This window comes from Nelumbo lutea, chromosome 2, assembly GCF_056320005.1.
Source record: "Nelumbo lutea isolate HS-2025 chromosome 2, American lotus-T2T, whole genome shotgun sequence".
Lineage (NCBI taxonomy): Eukaryota > Viridiplantae > Streptophyta > Magnoliopsida > Proteales > Nelumbonaceae > Nelumbo > Nelumbo lutea.
In genome coordinates this window covers 109686402-109710207 of record NC_142685.1, presented here as the reverse complement: position 1 = coordinate 109710207, position 23806 = coordinate 109686402, and positions in this window count along the sequence as shown.

Below are 23806 nucleotides of genomic sequence, written 5' to 3'. Positions count from 1 at the left end.
TTTTAACGTTCACTCCACCAGGCTAAAATATCAAAATTATTTGTTCCCTCACCTAAACTAGAAAAAATTGATTGTAAATAAAAGTTATGTTCAGTAAATGAATTTGTTGTAGAAGTAGCATATTTCTGCCTTCTACTTATTAAATAAAAAAGCTTTTCTCTTCTACTATTGGGCTTAAGATCAAAAGTGAAAGACGTTGTATAAGTTGTAGGAATATTTCCTATTGTTCAGATTCATATAAATTATACATTTTAAATAACAAATTATTAAATTATTCTTTTTTATTTCCAATTTCAATATTCATATTTTCACAATATGTTTCAAGTAAAATATATAAACCATCTATCCTAATACTAGGGTCTAATATTTTAGCTAAACAATAAAGGGGAGAAATGTTATCCCAATATTTTGTTTTTTTTTTAAATATACTTTTCATTATTTCAATAATACATTTAAATTATGGATTATTTCTATATTTTGCAAAACAATCACTAATTACCATTTCCCAATCTTCCTTAAATATAATATCATTAGGAATTTTTGCATTATAAAAATCAGTAAGAACTTATTTATGAGAAAATACAACTTTTTAACATACCATCGGTAGAATTCCACCTATGTTTTACATTTAATATAAAATGTTTATATTTTAAACCATAATTTTGACATAAATATTTAAATTATTGTTTTATTACTCCCAAACTTTTAATATATATAAAATTTTTAATTTTAGAAATATGAGTAGAGATAATATTCAAGGCATCTTGAATACATAAATTTAAGATGTGACATGCACACCTGATATGAAATAATTTACCATTTAAACATTGTTTTAATTGAGATTTTAAAATATTTATTGCATAATCATTATTGTTGGTATTATCAAAACTGAATAGAAAATACCATAAACATGTAGATTATTTAAAATACTTACACTAATAACTGGGCCAGTATGTGGCCATTCAAGCATAGTAAAACTTAAAATTCTTTTGTTTAAAAGTCAATTTTCATAAATAAAATGGCCAATAACACAAATATAACTTATGTTAAATTTAGATGTCCAAACATTAGAAGTAATTGCAACTTTAGAATTAAAATTTGATAACAAATAAATTAAATTTTATTTATATGAATAAAAATTTTTTAAAGCATTCTATTTAATAGTGTTACTATAAACTTTTTTATATTGTGAATTTACAAAATTACATAACCATTTTTCAAGCTTAGTATCTTAAGCTAATATAAATGGTTGTTCTGCATGTATAATATACTTTGTTAATTATTGTATCATTTTTTCTTGTGAATATTTAAATGCACCAAAACTTGCCCTCTCAATTTGTATTTGTGTTGTTTATCTCCCTCCTCCTCCTCCTCCTCCTTCTTCTTCTTCTTTTTCTTTCTCATGTGTGAGAAAATGTTTGCTCAAATGACCCGTACCACCATTGCTACAATAGCTAGTCTTTTCTATATTTTTGGCAAATTGCTCTTTTTTCCTTCCCCTCAACTTAGAGGCCTTCTTTTTTTCTTTCTCCTAGTATTAATATCAGGCAATGTTTTAAATTTTGCAACATATCGATCGATACAGGCTGATACGTATCGTTTTAGAATATTTCTGATACACGGAACATGTACAATTTGATTTTTTCATATTTTTTTGTTCGTATCAGATTGTATCGGGCCGATACATATCCGAAATGCACCGATACACATTATGTATAAGCTGAATTTAACTTCCCTCACCCTTTTAAATTAAATTAAATTTATCTCTTCTCTCTCTCATTAATATCAATTTTAATTAAGCCTTAAAGTTTGAGACGTCAATAAATGCTAATATAATTTAATTAAATGCTCATTTAAGTTACCTTTAATTATAACATTTAATATGTCATTAAATGTTATTTAAGTGAAATAACTTGTTAAAAATCACAAACTAAAGATAACAAGTTTCAAACCTAAGTCATTTGGTTACAACAATAATTAATTAACCATTATGCCAACCTTAATTACTTTGTAGAACAACATGTTTTTTTATACTTGAAGTAATCTTTCTTGCCTTGGTGGATGTTTCTCAACAAATGCTATAAATTTGATTATTAATATTTATATAATAAAAGGATGAATACATGTTATATTTACTTATTAAAAATTAAGGTATATATATCAACTTGTATACATAATAAATATTATCTAAATCTATATATAATACATATTAACTAATAAATGACTTCAAAAAAATATTAGTATATATACACACTCATTTTAGTTCTTTTATTATTTTTCAATGGTTACTAATTATATCCCTATACTTTATATAAATCATTAAAGAATGGTTTTTATGTTTAAATAAATTACTTATACTCACATAAAACTCATTTTTATTATTGTTCATATTTTTAAGGATTTTTTTTGGATTTTCTAGTGTATCAACGCGCATCTTGATTTTGTGTCCGTATCTATACATTTTCAAAGCATATCTCGATACGTCTCTTAAAATTACCTTTCCGATACACCTTGTGTTTTCGATACTTTAAACCTTAGTACCAGGGGTGAAAGTTCCACTTCCGTCAATATCAATAGCATTAGTGTTAACACTATCATGATGCGATTGAATATCGTCAACAATGAACATGTTAGGGAATCGGTTGAGATACTTCAGAATCCCAACTTGAATTCAACGATTAAAGCCTTCAACGTCCAAGCCTCACAAATTGAGATACTTGAGCTAGTTGAACAAGCATTTTTCTTGTTGAAACTTCAATAAAGTTGAGACTTGAGAATTGTAGAATCAGACAATTAGCCAATCATAGTTACTCAGATTGCAGAGAATGTATGAGTATGAGAGAGATAAAAGAGATTAAGAAAATTGTTGAATTGGTGTGATGAAATTAGTGGAGGATAGGGCTATTTATAGGAATTGAATATAATTCAATTTCCCAAAATACCCTAAAAACTATATATTTTTTAGTTGTTGGGAGGGGTATTTTGGTCATTGTAAAGTTATTTATAACTTCACCCAAAAGCCCCCATAAACTAGTTGTTATATAGCTGTTGGGGGCACTTATGTCATTTTTTCCCATCCATAAGCAAAATACATAAATACCCCCCTATAGCACGACACAGACCATTGGTGCCAGGCCTGGCATGGCCCGCAAGCTGTCGTGTCAGGCCAGGTCGGGCCAGTCCAATTTCGTGCCAGGCCCGACCCAACAGGATATGGTGCAAAGTTTGCATCTTTAAAAATATAGCATAATAAATGGTTAAGGTTTTAATATTATAGGGCTCTCCTCACCTTCAATTCAGCATTACTAACTATTTAATTGCAATTTCAATCAAGTTGATTGGGCTACACCAAGGAATATATGGTGCAAATTGGGCCAAATTAGCTCAAAAATTGAAAAAAAAAGGGTTGGGTTGAATAGGGATTGTGGTTGAGAATCTATGAATTGGTTTGACTTCGAAATGGGCTAGGGTGAGGAAATACCCAACCTAAAGAACCAAACATGATTATCCATTTTTACATATATAAATGTTTAGTGCCATACCATCATCAAAATATAAACATACAAATTCCCAAAGAAATAGGAAAAGAAATGCTTCTTTTTTTTTCAAATCTGAATTTTCAAAGTCTCAAACCTCTATTGATCACCGATTTGACTACTATAATACCAATAAAGGATTCATTCTATGTAAGCTTGACCAATGATTTTCTTGGCCAAAGCCCAACTTGGCCCAATTAACTCACTAATTAACAAAGAGAAAATAAATATAAAAGGCCATTAACCAGTGCTGGTCCAAAGTCTAAACTATATGAGGTCTTTAGGAAGGAGAGGTCATTGATACATTTTTTTTTTCACGAGGTTACAAAACCACGGGGTAGCCCATGCCCCAATCATATAATCCTCCCCAACTGTGGTGGCAACAAGATTTGATCCCAGGTCTTCACTATAAAGTACAAACAATAAAAGAACCTACCAATTGAGTCATCATAGTTAAGTGGTCATTAATAAGAAGTTCAATAACCATCTTGATCATGCCATATGCTTACATAACTATTCATCCCTTTGTTAGATCTTGATCTTCATTTTTCACATTGATGTTAGTGCCCAAGTTTAAAATTTCGATACGATACGCTTGATATAGGACATATCGTATCATATCGTATCTTTGAAAAATAGATACATGATATGCATGAAAATCAAGCATTTCGTCTTTTTTCATGTGTATCGGACCCGATATGCATTTGGATTTTTCAATTTGCATCCGATTAATTATACAAAACAAAATAATAAAAATACATATTTATAGATTTTTTTTGATACATTACTATTATCATTATCATCATCTAGAATTGCCACATGCAAAGCATGTGCATGCTTACTAATACATTTTAAAAGTCTAATCAACACATCTTTGTATCAAGCACATTGACAATAGAAAAAGGGTACTAGTGGCATACTAATTATGATAAAACCCTTTGAAAGAAAAAAGCACTTGGTAAATCACATACTAATTTTAATAAATGGGAAACAATCTTATGAAAAGACAAAAGATACCAATCACAATCATTGTAGATAGATGCATAGAGTTATCTTGGGGGTGTTTGGTAAGTCTTTTTATGTGGTTTCTTGTGTTTTTTCAAAGCTTGGAAGACCAAAATTTGATATTTCTCCATTTGGCAATGAAAGATAGGAAGTTAGAAGACCTATGCCCTAAAAAGCTCATGGAAACCATAAATGACCAATAATCTAAAAGCTTCAAATGAAGTTTCTTGTCTTTCTACACCTAAATAAACCACATGGTAGACTAGGATACTTACCATACGATCTGTATCTTTAAAGACATTACCCCAAAATCTTATTACATCTTTTGGCCATATAGGCCATCGGAAGATCTTCCTTGTCAAAAGTGGAATATGCCCTAATCACAACTAAGAAAAGGAAAAAAAAAAGCCAAATAACTTTTAAACAAGTGAGTAGTTTAACATGTTTGTGTAAGCTTATTGTATTGGAACTAGGGATGCAAATGGACCAAATCATCATCTGATTCAATTTTGAATCTGACCGTACTTTGTTGGCTTTGTATATCACTCCTATCGGATTTTTGGATTGAATAAGATCGAACAATAGGAACCAAAAATTTTAAAAAAATCAGATCGAATTCGGATCACCCGCTATAAGATTTGAAATAATATATATTAGCTATTTATATATTTATAAATATCTTTATATTGCATTTTTGTAATGCATGCATTCTTTTTGTTTTTCTTTCTATAAACCTCTATGGTTTTTTTCTTTTAATAATTTGTTAAATTTTACAAAAATTAAACTAGATTGGATCAGATTTGGATATACTTGGCCTGATCTAATCCGTTTTCATCCCTACCCTAGGAGGCTTTTTTTTTCTTTTAATTTGATTGAATAGTGGAATACTTTTTAACCGTTAGATTGGAATTTGTTTAATTGTGAGGACCACTTATTGGAACAATGGATCGCGAATCTTCTATCTTCCATTGGTTGAGGTTAATATTTAAGCAAGTATGAGAGAGTACATGTATGTATAGTTCTTTTTCAGTTTTAAGCATGGGAATTTGTTACCTATTTGCAATTTGTTTAGGTTGTCATAGTGGGCAATCAAACCATTCAATCTGTCTATTTAGTTTTGATCTTTTACCTAGCTCAGGTTTCCCCAAAAAAGACTATAGAGGTGTAAATTAGGCTGTGTTGGGTTAGCATGACATGACCCGTGCTTTTGGCAGGCCATGCCATGCTATCTCGCGGGTTGAGTTGGGTTGTGCTTCCCTCCCCTATGATACTTCAGGGGGTTGGCTTGGCATGGCCCTTGACTCAAGCCCATGCGGACCCATGCCGTGTCGTGGGCTGAGCTGGTCTACAAGTCGAGCCTTGGGCCATGCTGAGTTACAAATTGGGCCAAGCCTTGAGAGGTATGCTTTTTTAAGTTTAAAAAATTTAAAGTAAATTAACAAAACAGTAAAAAAATTAAAAAAATCTTAAAATATTATTTTATATGAATTTTGATGTATACAATTGTTTATATATGCAATAATAAAGTGAAATAGTATAATAAAATTGAAAATAAATAAATATATATATATATACATTCAATTGGCAAGTCATTGTCTAATAAGGTTGCACCATTTGACTCGAACAATGGTGGTTGAGTAATTTTTAGGGTAAATTACAAAGACCCCCCTTTTATGATGGGGTTAGTGACAATGATCCCCCTATACTTTAATTTGTGACAAAGGCCCTCTTCTGTTAGTGTTCTATTGGTTAAATTTGAAAAAAAAAAGATCATTCAATTGTTTTATTTTTTAAATCCCCAAACTAGCCTTTTTTATTTATTTGAATGGTGAAAAGACATCACCAACTGGATCACCATGGATTCCAGTGACCATGACGATAGTTGATTTGTTCAATCCTCTTCAATTGGTGGTTTTTGTCTTGAAAATCTACATTATTGGTGATCTTGCTGGTTGTGCCATTCTTTGGGTGTTGAATTAATGTTGAGTGTGAGTGGTAATTCAAATTGGTAGGGGTAGAGGTGGAAAAAAGGGGAGAGGAGAAAATGGTGGTTGGTAAGCAACAAAGACCAGGGAAGGGAATATAGGATTAGATTAGATTAGGCTAGGGTTTAAGAGAAAAGGGCAATGAAGAAAAATTAAAGAAAGTTCATGTGGATATTTTGGTAATTTAACAAATTTCATCATCTGACTTAATGGGTAAGGGGGTATTTGTCCCATAGTAGAAGTTCAAGGGATCCTTGTTGCAATAGGGGGTCGTTGTCACTAACCCCATACTACAAGGGGGTCTTTATAATTTACCCGATTTTTATTTTACTTAGGGTAAATTACAAAGAGCCCCTGTACTATGGGGTCTGTGACAAAGGCCCCCTATACTTTGTTTTGTGACAAAGACCTCCCTATACTATGGCTATGAAACAAAGGCCCCTTCCATTAGTCATCCGTCCAAAAATGTTTTGATTCTGTTGTTGCAACAAATCTTAATCCCATACTACCCTTGTGATAACTATTCGGACAGTTTTACTCCTCTTTTCACTTTTATATGTTGCCTTAACCCTTCTTTATTTCTCTCGTGTGATCAAGTTCCAATGGCAAGAGATTTCTCCCTCATGATCAAGTCTTAGTGGCAAGGGATTCTTCATTATCTACAATGGTGATTACCTGGGCAGAGGACAAGAGAAGGTGGGTGTATCCTTGATGCAACACTTCATATAGGAACTCATCCTACGACCAAGGTTCAAAATATGGATACAAGCTGATATGCCTCACTGATGTATCGATGCTTTTTTTGTGTTTTTTTTTTTTATTTTTTTCAATTTAGTTCAGAGTGGTCAGTTTAAGGCCTGACTACCCTTTGAACCATGGCCTAACCTAAAACACCCCTTGTAGGGGCGTATCAAGAAGGCCATGATACGATACGTATCAGCCTATGATGCGACCTCCAATATGATTCGCTGTGCTATTTATGTTAATGAACTAAATACATTGGTATTGACATACATATTAGGTGTGATAACCATTCATAGTGTTATGGTTTAGTCTTTTTTTTTTTGTGTTTTCATATTTTTATAGATTAGCCTTCCTAGAAGGAGTTTAATGTTCTTGAAGGAGCACAAATTATGTGCAACTAATTTTAGGTTGATTAATGTTCATGAAGTTAACTGAATTTTATTGAAGTTTATTGTTCATGAGGAAGTTTTATTTTGTGTTTAATGAAGTGATTAAAGTTAATCTTCATGAATTTTTATCCTTTAATGTTTAATCAAGATTAATGTTAAGGGAGTTCATTGTTGAGGAATTATAGATTAATTCTCATTAAGTAAAATGAAGTTTAATGTTCATGGAGGAAATTCTTTAGATTAATATTGATGAAGTTTTCTCCCTTAATGTTTAATGAAGATTAATGCTAAGAGAGTTAACTGTTCAATAATTGTATATTAATTCTCATTAAATAAAATTAAAGAAATTATTTTAATTAATATTCATGAAGTTTTATTGTAGAAATGAGCGAACACTCAACTTTCACTTTGCAATCACCAAGTAATTTGAGGTTTGAGACAGAGTTTTTTGATTTTCAAAGAAGTGTGTCATTAGAGTTTTGGAGATGGCTTTGAACCCACAAAAGTTGTTTTATGCATGCCCTCACAAAGTTGTAAGTCTTATGGTAAAGTCACTTTGTTTGCAACAAGGCCATTGTTCCTAGTCGTCTTTAAAAAAAGGCATTTCATGTCATGCAAGTAAAACAACCAAAATGTCAAGTTTGATAAGATGTTAATTGGGATCATGCGCCTCTTGAAAGTTGTTCTTTTAGGCTTCGTTCTAATGTCTATGTTTAGGAAATAGGGTATCATAAGAGAAGAGAGGAAGCAATGGGTTTTTTGCATGTTTACATTTTGGGGAGGGCTAATCACTATACATCACTGGTGTTAGGGTGTTAGTGTATACCCATTGAAAATCTGGGCTTATGACTTCTAACTTGTGGATAGAACTTAAGACTTTTTTTAGTTATGATGGCAAGTAAGTTACTATATTTGTTGTGTATTTTATAGCATAATGTGCAGATAAGTTATCTCTTGCCAACTTGTACTAATTAGATTAGAACCCAACAGTGGCTAACTAGTATCAATATATAGTCACTTCAAATTGGCATATCTACTTTAGGGTCACTTTAAATTTTAGCACTTAACCATTGTGTACAAAAAATTTTCAACAACCTGACCCTATGTGTTTTTATGCCAGATTGGGTGATATTCCAACCTATTTCACCATTCAATCATTCCAGCCCAATGAATATCAATGGCTACAACTTCATCCAAACTCAATGACCCTTGTCCAAATTCTGATGAACTCTATAAAATGCTTCCTGCACCATTGGAGAAAAACTAATGTTAGGGATGCATATAACTCACCATATAAATCCAACAAACATGATGTACCAATAAATTAGTACATCACCTCTAAGGAAGATACTAAAGTATAAAACAAATCAAAGGAAATGAATGATAACCGGTTTGAATAACCTCCCTATTTAAGAAACTTCCAAAAAAAAATGCATATGCAACATGTGATCCTAGAAGCATTAAATGGAAAAAAAAATCCAACAAGAATGTGTCCAGACTGTAACCATGTGATTGATAACAATGATGTATGGTCATTAACTTCCATGGGTTTTCTGATAATTAACATATGCCTTCTTCTATGTGGACAATTTGCTAGGGAAGATAGCCTAGAGGTTAACAAAGGTTATTTACTGTTAAGCATATACTTATTTACTACTATTTTTTGTTAAATTATAGCTAAAACTGATTATTTATTATTAAACATCAAGTTGAAGTTTATAACTAATTCAGCCTATAGTTTAGCAAAGTTTATAACTAATTCAACTTAAATTCCAAAAACATGATTTATCCAGCAAGAAAACTTTATACAAGAAATGAAGATCAAATATCTAATTATTTACTATTAAACATTTGTTTATTTACTGTTATTTTCCGTTAAATTATATTCAAAACTTTGATTATTTATTATTAAACATCAAAGCCACAAGAAAACTTTATATTATAAAACAAAGATTCAAACCTTTGAGTAATCAAAGCCACAAGAAAAGTTTATATTGTAACACAAAGATTCAAACCTTGGAGTAATCAAAGCCACAAGAGAGCAATTTAGGAATAAACTTTTTATAACTAATTGAGCTTAAATTCCAATAACATGATTAATCCAACAAAAAAACTTTATACGGAAGCAAAGATTCAAACCTCTAGTTATTTACTGTTAAACATATGATTATTTATTGTTATTTACTAGTAAGAAAAAGTATAAACCAACTACAGTAGTCATGGTGATTAGTGAAATTGCAACAATCATGACATATAGGACAATGTTTCAATTTAGATCATCACAAATAGTAACCATAGTTTTGGGACAATCAAAATATAACATCTCCAATAGAGCAGATATTTGGAGCTGCAAATGATGTTTTGTGTTTGAAGCCCTGTAGAGATTCCCTGGTAGAGAATAATAGTTCCATAACTTTTGTTTAGGTCAGCCTCCTCATCTTCTGAAGTGCAAACACAGAAATAAAGAACACGACTCCTCAACTGTATTACACCTTATCAACCTAACCTGGTTTTAAGGGTTGTATTTACTTGTGAGAACATTTACTTGATAAAGAACTTGATGTTTTGGATCTTGATGTGTTGGAACCTACTGTTGTGCCACTCCTCTTGCTATACTTCTACATCTACCCATAGCAATATCTCCATCATGAGGCACATGGAGATTAACTTGACTTAATTGGGATTCCAATAACAATGTAGAACTCCCACTACTAGCTTGCATTCTCATGCTTGTTTGACCCTCATGTACACAAAACAACAATGTTATCAACTTTGCGTTATTTATCAATCCTTTGAAGAGAGCTACAAATGTCATGAATTACTTGAGGTAGTGGTCCTTTGCTTCTTTCCTGACTTTACACCTTCTTCTATTGTGCTTTCCAACACCACGATTTGTACATTTCATCTTCTTGAACCTTCTTGACACATGAACCCCCAAACTTATTTCATTTGGCCCCTTCCTTCTAGTTTTCTTTGGCCTACTAGGTTGTTTTCTAAATGGTGGTGGTTTGATTGGAATACCTTAGTCCTTGGCCACTAGGATTCATCAACTGATAAAACATAATGACTATATGCCTTAAGACACCTCTCATTAGTATATAGTGGATCCACATAGTCATGAATACTACCATGTTGTGACTGAATGCATGAAATGGCACGACAACAAGGCAGCCTTGTTAGTGCCCAAGCCCTACAATTACATGTCATGGACTATAGGTTCACCACCATTCTTCTTTTGAAATGCTTAACCTCAAAATTTCTATTCCTCGCTAGACCTGTTCATGGGCTGGCCCCCTGAACGGGCTTGAACACGCAAATGAGCCAGTGGGCTTAATCTTGGTCCAAAAAGCCCGGCCCGCAATAAATTTGATCCAGGCTCGGGATTCGCCAAAATAGCTTGGCCTGAGCCTGGCTCGGCTCGACCCATAGACTAAACCTAAAAAACCCTAATATCCTAAAATGTAAGAACCCTTCTCTTTCGCTTCTTTCCCCTTAGTCGAACCTCTCTTCTCTTCACATCCTCCTTAGTCCTCACACTCTCAAGTAGCCACACAACCGACGAGGCGACGAACATTCACCGATACAACAACACCAGCGGTGAGTCCTCTCCTTCTCCCTCTCTCCCTCCCTATCTCTCTCTCTCTCTCTTTCTTTCTCTCTCTAATTCCTCTTCTCACTTCTTCTCTTTCAAATCTCAGAGACCGGCGAGGTGGCGAATACAGGCATCGGCGGCGGCGGTGAGTCTCCTCTCTCTCTCTCTCTCAAATGCGAACTAACACACTTTTCACTGTTAAAATCGCAACTCACCATGAACTCAGCTCTGGCGAACACAATCATCGTCAGTGAGTCCTCTTTGCCATTTTATTGTATTACGAAATTATTATTTAGTGTTTAGTGTTTACTGTTTACATAGCCGGATGCTATTGTTTGTCCTAAATCTGAATGCTATTGTTTGTTTGAATGCTATTAAAGATTTGTTAGAGAATGATAAAAACAACCAAATGCATTAGGGATTTACTACACATATTTATTGGCTTAGTTTGTCTTTTAAAAGTGTTGAAATTGTTAGATTTGATTATCCTAATTCCTAAAGCAAAAACATTGTATTTGGCTTTGGTAATGTTGCAAATCTACAATTTGTTTTCCTTTTTTTTTTTTTGCAAATTCAAAATTTATATTGAGTTTATATTCTTCTTTTAATGTAAATAAATTTTGATTTATATTGAATTCATAATTTATATTGAATAATCTACAACCGGTTTTCCTTTTTTTTTGCAAATCCAGAATTTATATTAAACTTATATTCTTTTTTTAATGTAAATAAATTCTGATTTATATTGATTATTGTATTCAGAATTTATGTTGAATAATCTACAATTGGTTTTCCTTTTTTTTTTTCAAATTCAAAATTTATATTCTTTTTTAATGTAAATAAATTTTGATTTATATTGATTATTAAATTCAGAATTTATATTGAATAATCTATAATTGGTTTTCCTTTTTATTTTTATTTTTTGCAAATTTAGAATTTATATTATTTTTTAATGTAAATAAATTCTGATTTATATTGAATTCGGATATGTTGTTGACTTGGTCCCATCTATTTCTTCGTAGATAAAATTGGCTTTATTTTTGTTTAAGTTTTTTTGATAAATTATTTTTCTTTTAGTTTTTAATGAATATATGCTTGTCTTATTGATAAAATTAGAATTCATTATGTAGGTTATTTCATACTTAATAATTACTATCATGTCAATGGCAAGTGAAAGTGCGGCTGCAGGAGTAGATATAATTGATGATGACTGTCAAGAGTTTGACCAGACTTCCACTAAGAAAAGATTGACATTTAAGGTGTGGGAAGAAATGGAAAAGGTTAATTCAGAGAAGGCACGATATAAGCACTGCAAGAAAATCTTACAAGGTAAGTCAAGTAAGAGAACTACTCACTTGAAGCGTCATTTAAAGCATTGCCCTAGACGTATAATTTAGGATATTAGACAATACAAAGTAACTACTCAATCAAACCCTGATGGGAGTATTTTTAAAAACTAAAAGTTTGATAAACAAGAGTCTTGTAAGGCATTATCAATTTTTCTTGTATGTGGAAAACACCCTTTTACTACTATTGAAGAACCTGGTCTTAGATTCTTTATTCAATTTATAAATCATGAATTTAAAAATGTGAGTAGGCATACTGCTAAAAGAAATATCATGTCTAGTTATGTGAAATCGAGAGAGGGTGTGAAAAGTGATTTGTCTAATACACTTGGTTGGATTTATTTAATTTCTGCTAATTAGAGATCTGTGCACATTGGTGATGAATTCATGTGTATAATTGCTCATTGGATTGACAACAATTGGAAGTTACAAAAAAGGAATTATTCGCTTTAAAGATTTGACACCTCCTTTTGATGGACTATTTTTACCAGATGAGGTGGCCATGTGCTTAAGCGAATGAAGTATTGATTAGAAAATTTTTAGCATCACATTAGATAATGCTAGTTACAATGATGTAATGGCTAACTCTTTGAAATTGAGATACTCAATACATAAATCTTTGGTGTGTGGTGGTGATTTTTTCAAAGTTCGTTGTTGTAGCCATATTTTGAATCTTATTATGCAAACTAATTTGAACATTGTTGATGATATTGTTTCTAAGATTCATGATGGTGTGAAAAATATAAAGAAATCTACTGCCCGAAAGCATAGATTTTATAAACTTGCTGAAAAAAATTTTCACTTAAACACAACTAGAAGATTGATGTTAAATATGTGTGTGAGATGGAATTAAACTTATTTAATGCTTGAACATGCCATTTATTATAAGCAAGTCTTACAACATTGGGGGTAAAGGGATAATTTTTTCAAAATGCTTATACTTTCGGAAGAAGAATGGGGAAATGTGGATAAACTTCACAAATCCTTAAAGGTTTTTTATGATGTTAGTTGCATGTTTTCTGCCACTAAGTACCCTATTTCAAACATTTACTTCAAGGGAGTGTGGATGATTCACAAACATTTAATGTTAGTGAGTAAGGAATCTCAGAATTTTATGACTGACATGGTTAGAAAAATGAAGGAGAAATTTGATAAATATTGGGCTGAATATAGTATGATTTTGTCTTGTGCTGCTGTGTTGGATCCTCGTTGCAAGGTTAGGTTAGTGGAGTATTGTTTTGATAAACTTTATGGGAATGAAGCTGAGGAGCATGTTAATGCTATAATTAAAACTCTCCATGATTTGTTTAATGAATACAAAGAAAAATTTTCCTCCACCTCCTTTATTGGATCTTGTAGTCAGTTTGACATGAGTGAGAGAAATGGTGATGGGCTTGACGATTATGAGCAATTTTTGAATTAAAAAAGAAAGATTCAAAGTGAAAAAACTCTGTTTGACCTTTACTTGGAGGAACAAAACTTTGATATCAAGGCAGATGCTGATGTTTTGGAGTATTGGAGTAAGAGTTCAATTAGGTATCCTGAATTGGCATTAATGGCTCGAGACATTTTGGCTATTCCTATTTCTATAGTTGCATCCGAATCTACATTTAGCATTGGAAAGAAGGTGATCAATCATTGGAGAAATTCACTTTAATCCAAGACAATTCAAGCTTTGGTTTGTCTTGAAGATTGGCTCCGTGCACGAAGCTTTGTATTAGGTAATTTTTTTATTTATTATTTATTAAAATATATGATTCATTGAATTTTTTCTAATAGATTTTCTAATTGTATGCAAGGGGATCAAGCTTGTTAAGGGATTCTTCAGGATTAAGCTTGTTAGAAGAGGATGAAGGATCGAATAGTAGTGATGATGATAATGAAAATGTTGAACTTGATGATATGTTTTAGGTATTATAATAGCATATATTTCCGTTATTTATTTGTCATTTGACATGATAACAAATTATATACGTGCTATGGGTATTGAGTTTATCTTTTATTTTCTTTTGTAGAATGGTTTAGAACTTGGAAGTTGGAATGTTCAATTTTGTTTGTGAATTCAAGAATGAATGGAGATGGCTAAAACATGTTTTGTTTGATACGGGTAATGAAGTGGTCTCTTATTTTATTTTTTAGAATGGCTTGGAACTTGAGAGTTGGAATATTCCATATTGTTGGTGAATTCAAGAATGGATGGAGAACATGTTTTATGGGTTTTGTTTGTCTTATTCAGATTTTTTTTTTATGATTTTGGAGGAACATGAACTTGAAGTTACATGAATTTAGTTTTAGTGTGTCATGCTATTTGTAGGAATATGAAGCTATATTATTTGGTTTCATGTGTTTTATTTTCTGGTTTTCCTTGTTTCATATGTTTTATTTCAGGTTTGCCTTGGTTGTATAGAAACAACCAGGAATATATTAAACAACCTTAAAGAAGATTGTTAATTCACTTGATTGTAAGAAAAACATGGAATTAAAATGGATTCTTTGTAGGAGTTAAAATGGATTATCATATGTTTTATTTTAGGTTTGCCTTAGTTGTATAGAAACAACCAAACAATAGGGAATATATTAAACAACCTTAAAGAAGGTTGTTGATTCACTTGTTTGTAAGAAAAAAATAATGAAATTAAAATGGATTACGTTCATTTGAATAGATTTTTTGATTTAAAAATGTAAAACTATGCTTTAAAATGTAAAAGAAAGGGAAAAAACCATCTTATAGGCCTGTTGCTCATTTGAATAGGGAAAAAAACCATATGAATTAAAATATATAATGTCCATTTGAATAGGGAAAAATCCTAAACTTTCTATTAGGTTGGCCTTTGGGCTTTTTATCAGGGCCGGGCTTGGGCTCAAGCCTAACAAATTTCTATTTATGAAGAGTAAAAGCTTGGTCCGAGCCCAACCTGGCCCATGAACAAGTTTATTCCTCACATATACTGAGAAGCAATTTCTAGCATGTGACTATGCATTCTCCGACCTCTTCCTAGCATTAGGGCACACTGGCCCCAAGTCCCTTCTCAACTTCTTTTGTCTTGTTTGAATCAACTTCATCATCTACCTCCGAATAATATCAACTAATGTGATTATTGGCTTGTCTCTACAATTCAAAATCCACTTGTTAAATGACTTGGAGAAGTTGTTGCATATATTATCACTTATAGCTCTAGGTTCAAAAGCAGCTCTGGACCATAGATTAGCAGGCACAACACTTAACCACTAGTAGACCTGTTCATGGGCCGGGCTCTGGCTTGGCTTTCGTCAAAATTCTAATGAGCTTGGCCCGAAGCCCGAGCCCGAGACAGTGTAAAATCGGGCCCAAAGCCGGCCCGTGAACAGGTTTGACAACTAGTAAGCATCATTATTTAGGCATTTCAACTTATCCATATACCAATGAAACTCTGACATAGTGTATGCCATTTTAGCCTTCCATAAGCAATCCCTTAGATCCATTCCTTTGAACCTATCCTTGAAGTTGGCATACATGTGTTTGATGCAAAACCTATGGTCAACCCCTGGCATTAAACTCTGAAAACACTCCACCAACCCTTGAAAGAAATTGTGCATTACATTATTAGCATGAGAACTGGTTAATAAATAAAAGAAAATTTAAATTTACATGTGTAAATCATTGTACCTTTTGCCTGTCAAAGATGTAGGTCCAACCACATTCCTCTTGAAGTCCAATGCAATCATTCAACAATGTTAGAAACCAAGCCCAAGAATCCTTCACCTCAGCCTCAACAATTGAAAAAACTACTAGGAAAAATTCCATTATTCTTATCCAACCCAACAACATGTAAAAGCTTCCCATAATGAGGTTTCCTCATATGGCACCCATCAAGCCTAATGATGGGGCGACAACCATCTCCAAACCCATCCTTCATTGTTGCCAAACAAACAGACAATCTCTAAAATTCCCATGTACATCTTTGGCCTATACAATCCTCATGGAACCCAATTTTGATTATACTTCAAGGATTTGTCTTTAGAACTGCTTCATAATAATCTCACAGCTTGCTATATTATTCAACTTGTACACTCTCAATATCGACAAGTGTCTGCCTGTTTGCGCATTAGGCTATGAATCTAGAAACTTTAACCCTAAATTGTTGTAGTGTCTCATTATGTAGTAAACAACTTTTCCAATCAATATCATCCCAGAGGTTGTCTTTGTACTTCTCTGCTAACCATGTAGATGTAGCTTTTGTGTTTGAATACACACGTTCACAGGTATGTATACTCTTCAATGACTTGATTTGGAAGGCATCCCTACTTTGTAATCAGGATGCAGCACATGCCACTCGTATATTTGAAATCGAACCCACCCATGATTGCATAATTGACTAAGGCCTTTTGGAAGATTGCAGGATTGGAGAATATCATACCCACAACCAACTGTGGATTCTCCATCCGCCTCTTAGCAAAAGCATCAAATTGAGGTCCCTTCTCGTCATTAGAACCATATAATCTCTCCAACTCCTCCGGTTGCTCATAATCAGACAAAAAATCTGACCAAACAATTGTTTCAACATTGTCAACAGGAACCCTGTTGACATCTCCATCCTCAACCTCATCCTCAAAACAATCATCAGCATCATATTCAGCTTCCAATTATTCTTTCACCTTACATTCCAAGTCAAAATTAGGATCACCCTCTCTATCAGACCCATATTCAAACCCAAAGGCAAAATCAGCACCAAGATCAACTTTATTCACACGATCAACTAAACCTGATGGTGGAGGTGGTGGCTCAACACTAGATGAACCAACATGTGAAAGACATATTTGTGACACTAGTGCCTATGCAACCCTACATCAACCCTCTTACAGTCTGTCACATATATGAAAGTGTCTACAATCCTCATGGACCCTGCACATCTCTAGTATATTCCTGTCACATTTTAGCCTTACCAACTCATCATCTAGATCTGCATTCGGCCTCCTATGATATACCTCATTGATTGAATTGTAACCGATATCTTTCACCAATAAATGTATCTCAATGAATGATAAAAGCCAGCATCAACATTATGGCTAACAAATACATCATCACAAGTGTATATCATTGGTGGTAGGCTCAGAAAGTAACCACTATGATGTATGTTGATACTGTATAAATTACTTGACATCTTAGTGAAAAACATGTACACAAGCATAATGCTAAAATCATAAACAATTTCATGTTGATTTACACTTCAATAAGCTAAGAAACAATTTAGCAAATATAAGCAAATTTCTCCTCCATCATTTGTCAAGCAATTTGGTTTTGGACTTTGTAATTAGACTTGTTTATGAGACGGGCTCAGGTTTGGATTTTGCCAAAATTTGAATGGGGCCTAACTTGAAGCTTGAGCTCGACACAGTGTAACCCAGGCCTAAAGCCTGGCCAATGAACATGTCTATTTGTAACACAACAAGAGCTGGAACACATCCCCCTTCTATGTTTTAGTTTCCCCTTTCTTTAGTTATAATCATTTGGGGTTGAAACACTTTCCTCTCCCCCTCTATGTTTTAGTTTCCCCCTTCTTTAGTTTACCCTTAGGGTCTGTTTGATTGCTGAGAAAATTGGACTGAGAAAGGATGGGATGAGAAATGTTGGGAAGAGAAGAGGAAAATTTATTTTCTCAGTTAGTTATAATGTGTTTGTTTGCTGAGAATTTTTTTTTTTGAGAAAATCCACTTTCTAGTATTTGTTTTGCAAGAAAAATTATAGGAGAAAAATCATGCTAAACTATAAAAATGCATGTAATTTACTTTTATGACAACTTGCACCCCCTAAATGTTGGGATGGCAAGTTGCTTGCTCTCAAATGTTTCAACATAATTTACATGTGCATAACCAAATCTCTACGTTCAACCATCAGCAACTCCCTGCATGTTATTTTTTCCTTTCTCTTTTCCATAAATCATTATCTACAGTTCTTAATGAAGATATGTGCTCTTTGAGAGAGTATCCAGTGCAAGAAGAATCAATTACCTCCGTGGAATAAGGGGACAAGATGAGAAAATGGGAGAATATATTTGTTGCTATGGTGATTTTATATGTTCCATAACCCGTTTGTTGAACAAAGTTAGTTATTTACCTTGGGATCCAAAAGTCTATTTTGAGTTGCTCCCACTGTCATGTTTCTTTAAATGAATTAATTTTCTATTATCTTCATTCTTCCTTTTCTATGCTAAAAGTTGCAATTTTCTAATTGACTCTGCAACCATTGAGGCCATTCAAAGCATAGATTCATACATGAGCAAGTTCAATATGATGAGATGATGAAGTTGCCTCAGAAAAATTCATCCTTTCCATGAGGATAACTAAGACTACATTTGTGCGATTATACTTTTTAAAATGTGATCAGAAAGTGCCAATGTAGGAAATAAGTCTATCCACAATTTTTAATAATAAATAAGTTTGCAATCTAGAAGCGAGGATAACTGAGACCACATTTATGCAATTATACTTTTTAAAATGTGATCAGAAAGTGCCAATGTAGGAAGCAAGCCTGTCCACAATTCCTAGTAGTAAATAAATCTATGTTCAATCTGACATTGTTATTTCCCTTTGGCTTCTCTACCTAAAAACAACAGCCTCCAGAAGACCTATGGAAAGTGGCAATTGAAAAGAGATGGTTTCTTCCTCTTGTAAGGAGTTTCTCATAATAGTTTATGGGCCTCTCCAAATTATTTTTGGTGGTGCTCACAATGCAATCTGAGTTCAGAAAAGAAATATTCCTTTTTCTTATATGAGAAAGAAGATATTTTTCAAAATTTCACTCCATTGAAGTAGATAAGCATCAATATCTTTGGCTTGGGTCCAAAGGAGCTTTGCTTTGTTGAACAGGGAGATATTTGAATAAGTTGGACCCACATTCAGAGATGTAAATGAAGCCACAACAAAAGCTTCTAGGAATACTCTGCTCCTTTGTTGTGTCTCCTATTTCAACTTTCAATTCAAGGATAACTCTTAAGTTTCATTATATGGGTAAGGAAATTTAACCAGCCAGAGTAGAAGACCAACTAGTAGGTACATTGAGAATATGAAGCAATCAAAGTGTAGATTGGGATCACACTACCCCATGTTATTGCTAATGCATCTTTAGAAAATATTGTAAAAGCATGTTCTGACCATAGGGAGTAGTTTTAATATTTAATATATACTATTGCTACAAGTTGCCTCCAATTGCTATAATTCTAATCTTTAGAGAATATTGTAAGAGTTGATCAATTTTAAAGAGAGTACAATAAGAATTGAGATTCATATGGGGGCAAGTAAAATCAAAATAATATTCTATCAAATAACTATATCTGGGATTTCTAATATAATTAGGTTAGTGATGTGAGAAACCACCCTACCACCCACCCCCACCCTCGCCCCCGCCCCCACCCCCGAAAAAAAAAAGAAATTAATTATGGACAAAGACAATAGAAGGACAAAAATAATAACACTATATATTAATTGTGTCTTTGCATGCCATAATTAAAAAGAGTTGCCCGAGAAATTATGGACAAAGACAATAGAAGGACAAAAAGAATTGCCCGAGAAATTTTCTTAGCTTTTTCTTTTCTCACCGGGGTCGCACTGTTTTGGTGCGACCCCACTCACTTAACTTTGGGATCCCACGTCCCTCTTGTTTCTCATCCCAAAACACTGTTTACTGGTAGACAAACACAAGAAAGGAAGAATAATTCAGGAATATTCCCTTTTCTCATTCCTTTCTTAGCAATCAAACAGACCCTTAGAGGATAAAACACTTTCCTATCCCCCTCTATGTTTTGGTTTCCCGCTTCTTTGAAACACTTTCCTCTCCCCCTCTATGTTTTAGTTTTTCCTTTCTTTAGTTCACCCTTAGAGGATAAACCACTTTCCTATCCTCTTCTATGTATTGGTTTCCCGCTTCTTTAGAGGATGGAACACTTTCCTCTCCCCCTCTATGTTTTAATTTCCCCATTCTTTAGTTCAGCCCTTTGGGGTTAAAACTCTTCCCTCTTCCCCTCTATGTTTTGGTTTCCTCCTTCTTTAGTTCACCCCTTAGAGGCTAAAATACTTCCCTCTCCACCATCTATGTTTTGGTTTCCCCTTCTTCAATTCACCCCTTAGGGGTTGAAATACTCCCCCTACCCCCTATTTTTTGTTTCCCCCTTTGCTACTTAGCCCACTAGGAATTGAAACAACCCACTCTTTTCTATTGTTATTCTTTGGCACACTCATTTGTAAATACATTCATTTTAGTCCCCTCTGGCTCTCATGCTGACATGGATGAGAAGACAATGTTGATGATAAGGTGGATATCTAAAGACCTCTAACCCACCATTGACTCTCAAGTTTAAACAACAAAGAATTAGTAAATACCCAAAGGTAATAATAAACATTAAACAGGTGGTATACCCAAGGCCACATATCTTTCTCTACTAGTGATTTCACTGAGGTCAAACATATGCCCAAAGTTAACAAACATATACCAAAAGCTACCATTAAAAAATTGTGAACCTAAACATTATTTTATTGAGATCAAACACTGCATAATTGGTCATTATTATACTCACCTAAAACAATGTTAATAGCAATCAAATACAGACACTTTAACTGTTAAAACACATCAAATAAATGTTAACAACAATCAAATACAGGCACATTAACTATTAAAACACATTAAATCAAAGACAATAAACAACAGTAAACCTCAAGAAGATTATTCCAAGATGAAACACCCACTTCAGACAATATAGTACTAAAAGGGAATATTCACCAGTACAAAAAGACCACAAAGACAATGTTCCATGCACGCATCCATGTAATTAATAGACACAAACAATTCTAGTAGAGGAAAATCGAAGAATCCTATGGTCGGTTCAAAAAGAAACCCTATATTCAAACAAAACAATTTTATTTTGTACTATTATGCAATATGTTACCTTCACTTGACTAGAGACTGTGAAAAACTTCTCTAATGACAACAGAAGTAGATCTTCTTCTCTAGCGATAGTGACATGGTTTTTCTTCCCCAACAACAACAATATGACATGCCACTTCCTTCTTTTACGTTCGATGTGATATTGGCGCGAACTCTGATGGAGATCGGATTCAAAGGAGCTAGGATGGATTACATAAGGGTTTTCAGCTAGAGGTGTAAAATGGGCTGTGATGCCCTCCCTAGGGATAATTTTTGAGGGGCAGCCCGGTACGACCCATGGCCCAAGCCCGTGCGGGCTCATGTTGAGTTGTGCTATGGGCGCCGGGTTGGGCCATAGGTCGGGCCTTGGGCATGGGCCAAATTGGACCAGATTGTTTTTTATTTTTTATTATTTTTTTAATTTTTTAATTTTTATTTCTTTGCTAAGTAAAACTAAATTATTTAACTTTCCTTTGAGAACTACTTGAAAAAATAAGAAATCTAATAATGAAATGAAAAAAAAATACTTCACTAAATAAGAAGTTAAAGAGACAAAGACTCAAAGTGAATAACAAATTGGAAGAAAAATATGAATTTTATTTCATTTAAATTTGAATGATACAAAGCATACAATGGTTGGATTAATGAAACATGAAAATTGGAAAATGAAAAAAAATTAATAAAATATAAAAAATACAATATAGTAACAGATTGAAAATAAAAAATGACATTATTAAAAATATCAAATAAATTAAATAAAATTAAAACAAAATTTACAATAATTTGAAAAAAATGCTATACAACTATTGAGTATACAAAAAATATTGATTTCATCATTTTCTCCTATTATTCTTGATTTTGAGATACTTGAGCTGTTGAGCAAGCCTTCTTCTTGTTGAAACTTCAATAAAGTTGAGAATTAGTGAATGAGAGAATGTATGAGAAATTAAGAGATTGAGACTTAAGAGAGTATGAGAACTAGAGAAGAGATTAAGAGAATTGTTGAATTGGTGTGATGAGAATAAGACTATTTATAGGACTTGAAAATAATTCAATTGCCCAAAATACCCTAAAAACTAGTCATTTTTAGTTGTTGGGAGGGGTGTTTTAGTTATTGTAAATTTATTTATCACTTTACGCAAAATGCCCCCAACTAATTGTTATATAGATGTTGGGAGACATTTGTGTCATTCTTTCTCCCCCAAAACCAAAATACATAAATACCCCCTATATAATTGTTTATAGCTTTTGGGGGTAATTCTGTAAAAAAAATCCCAACAACTAATTCATCGGGTGGGCCGAGCACGTCTTGTAACAGGCTGTGTTAGCCTGTGGACCTAGAACCCCAGGTAGGGGTGCTCACGGTTCGATTAACCGAACCCTGGGGTGATTTTTTGGACCGAATCGATTTGTTCGGTTTTTACATTTAACCGAACTGAAGCTGAACTGATGCAACCTGTTAACCGATTGACCGATTAACCGTGGTTCAGTTTTCTAGTTTTTTTATGACTTCAAAATAAAAAAATGGAACTAGAGACAAGGAGAGTGGGTATCTGATAGAGTGGGAGAGTGCAAGAAATACAAAGAGATCAGAGAACAGAGAGAGAGAGAGAGAGCTTAAGGCTTGGGGAAGAACGAAGAAGAAAATTGATTTTTGGGATCGCTGAAGGCCATCACCCATTGGTCTGTTGAAGCTAGGAGCACCGAAGGCCGTTGCCCGTTGATCCATTGATTTTTGGGAGCACTGAAGAGAGAGAGAGAGAGAGAGAGAGAGAGAGAGAGAGAGAGAGAGAGAGAGAGAGAGAGAGAGAGAGAGAGAGAGAGAGGGGGGGGAAATAAAGGAAAAGGACTGAAAAAGTGAAAAGTCTGGCTATTCACCAGTTTTCCAAACTGGCGAACAGTCTAGAGTCTACTGCCGAATTGAAAAGTCTCAGTTCGACATTTATTAGATTTTCAAAAAAAATATATAATATTAATATAATATATAATATTATTGTTTATATATATCGGTTGGTTCGGTTAACTGCCAATTTTTTTAAATGGTTAATTGAAACTGAATCAAAACTGTCATTTTTTTGAAAACATCGAATCAAAACTGAATCGACCGGTTCAATTAACCAATTTTTTGGTTTAGTTTCGGTTTTTTAATTCATCCCTAACCCCAGGCCTAGTATGACTTGGACCATCATATTGGGCCTGGCACGACCTGCATGCCATCATGCCATGCCGCGTGGCATGACCGATTTACACCTCTATTTTCGGTTGGGTTTCAGGCATCTTTTAGGTCAAAAGTGAAATCTATTCGAAAACATT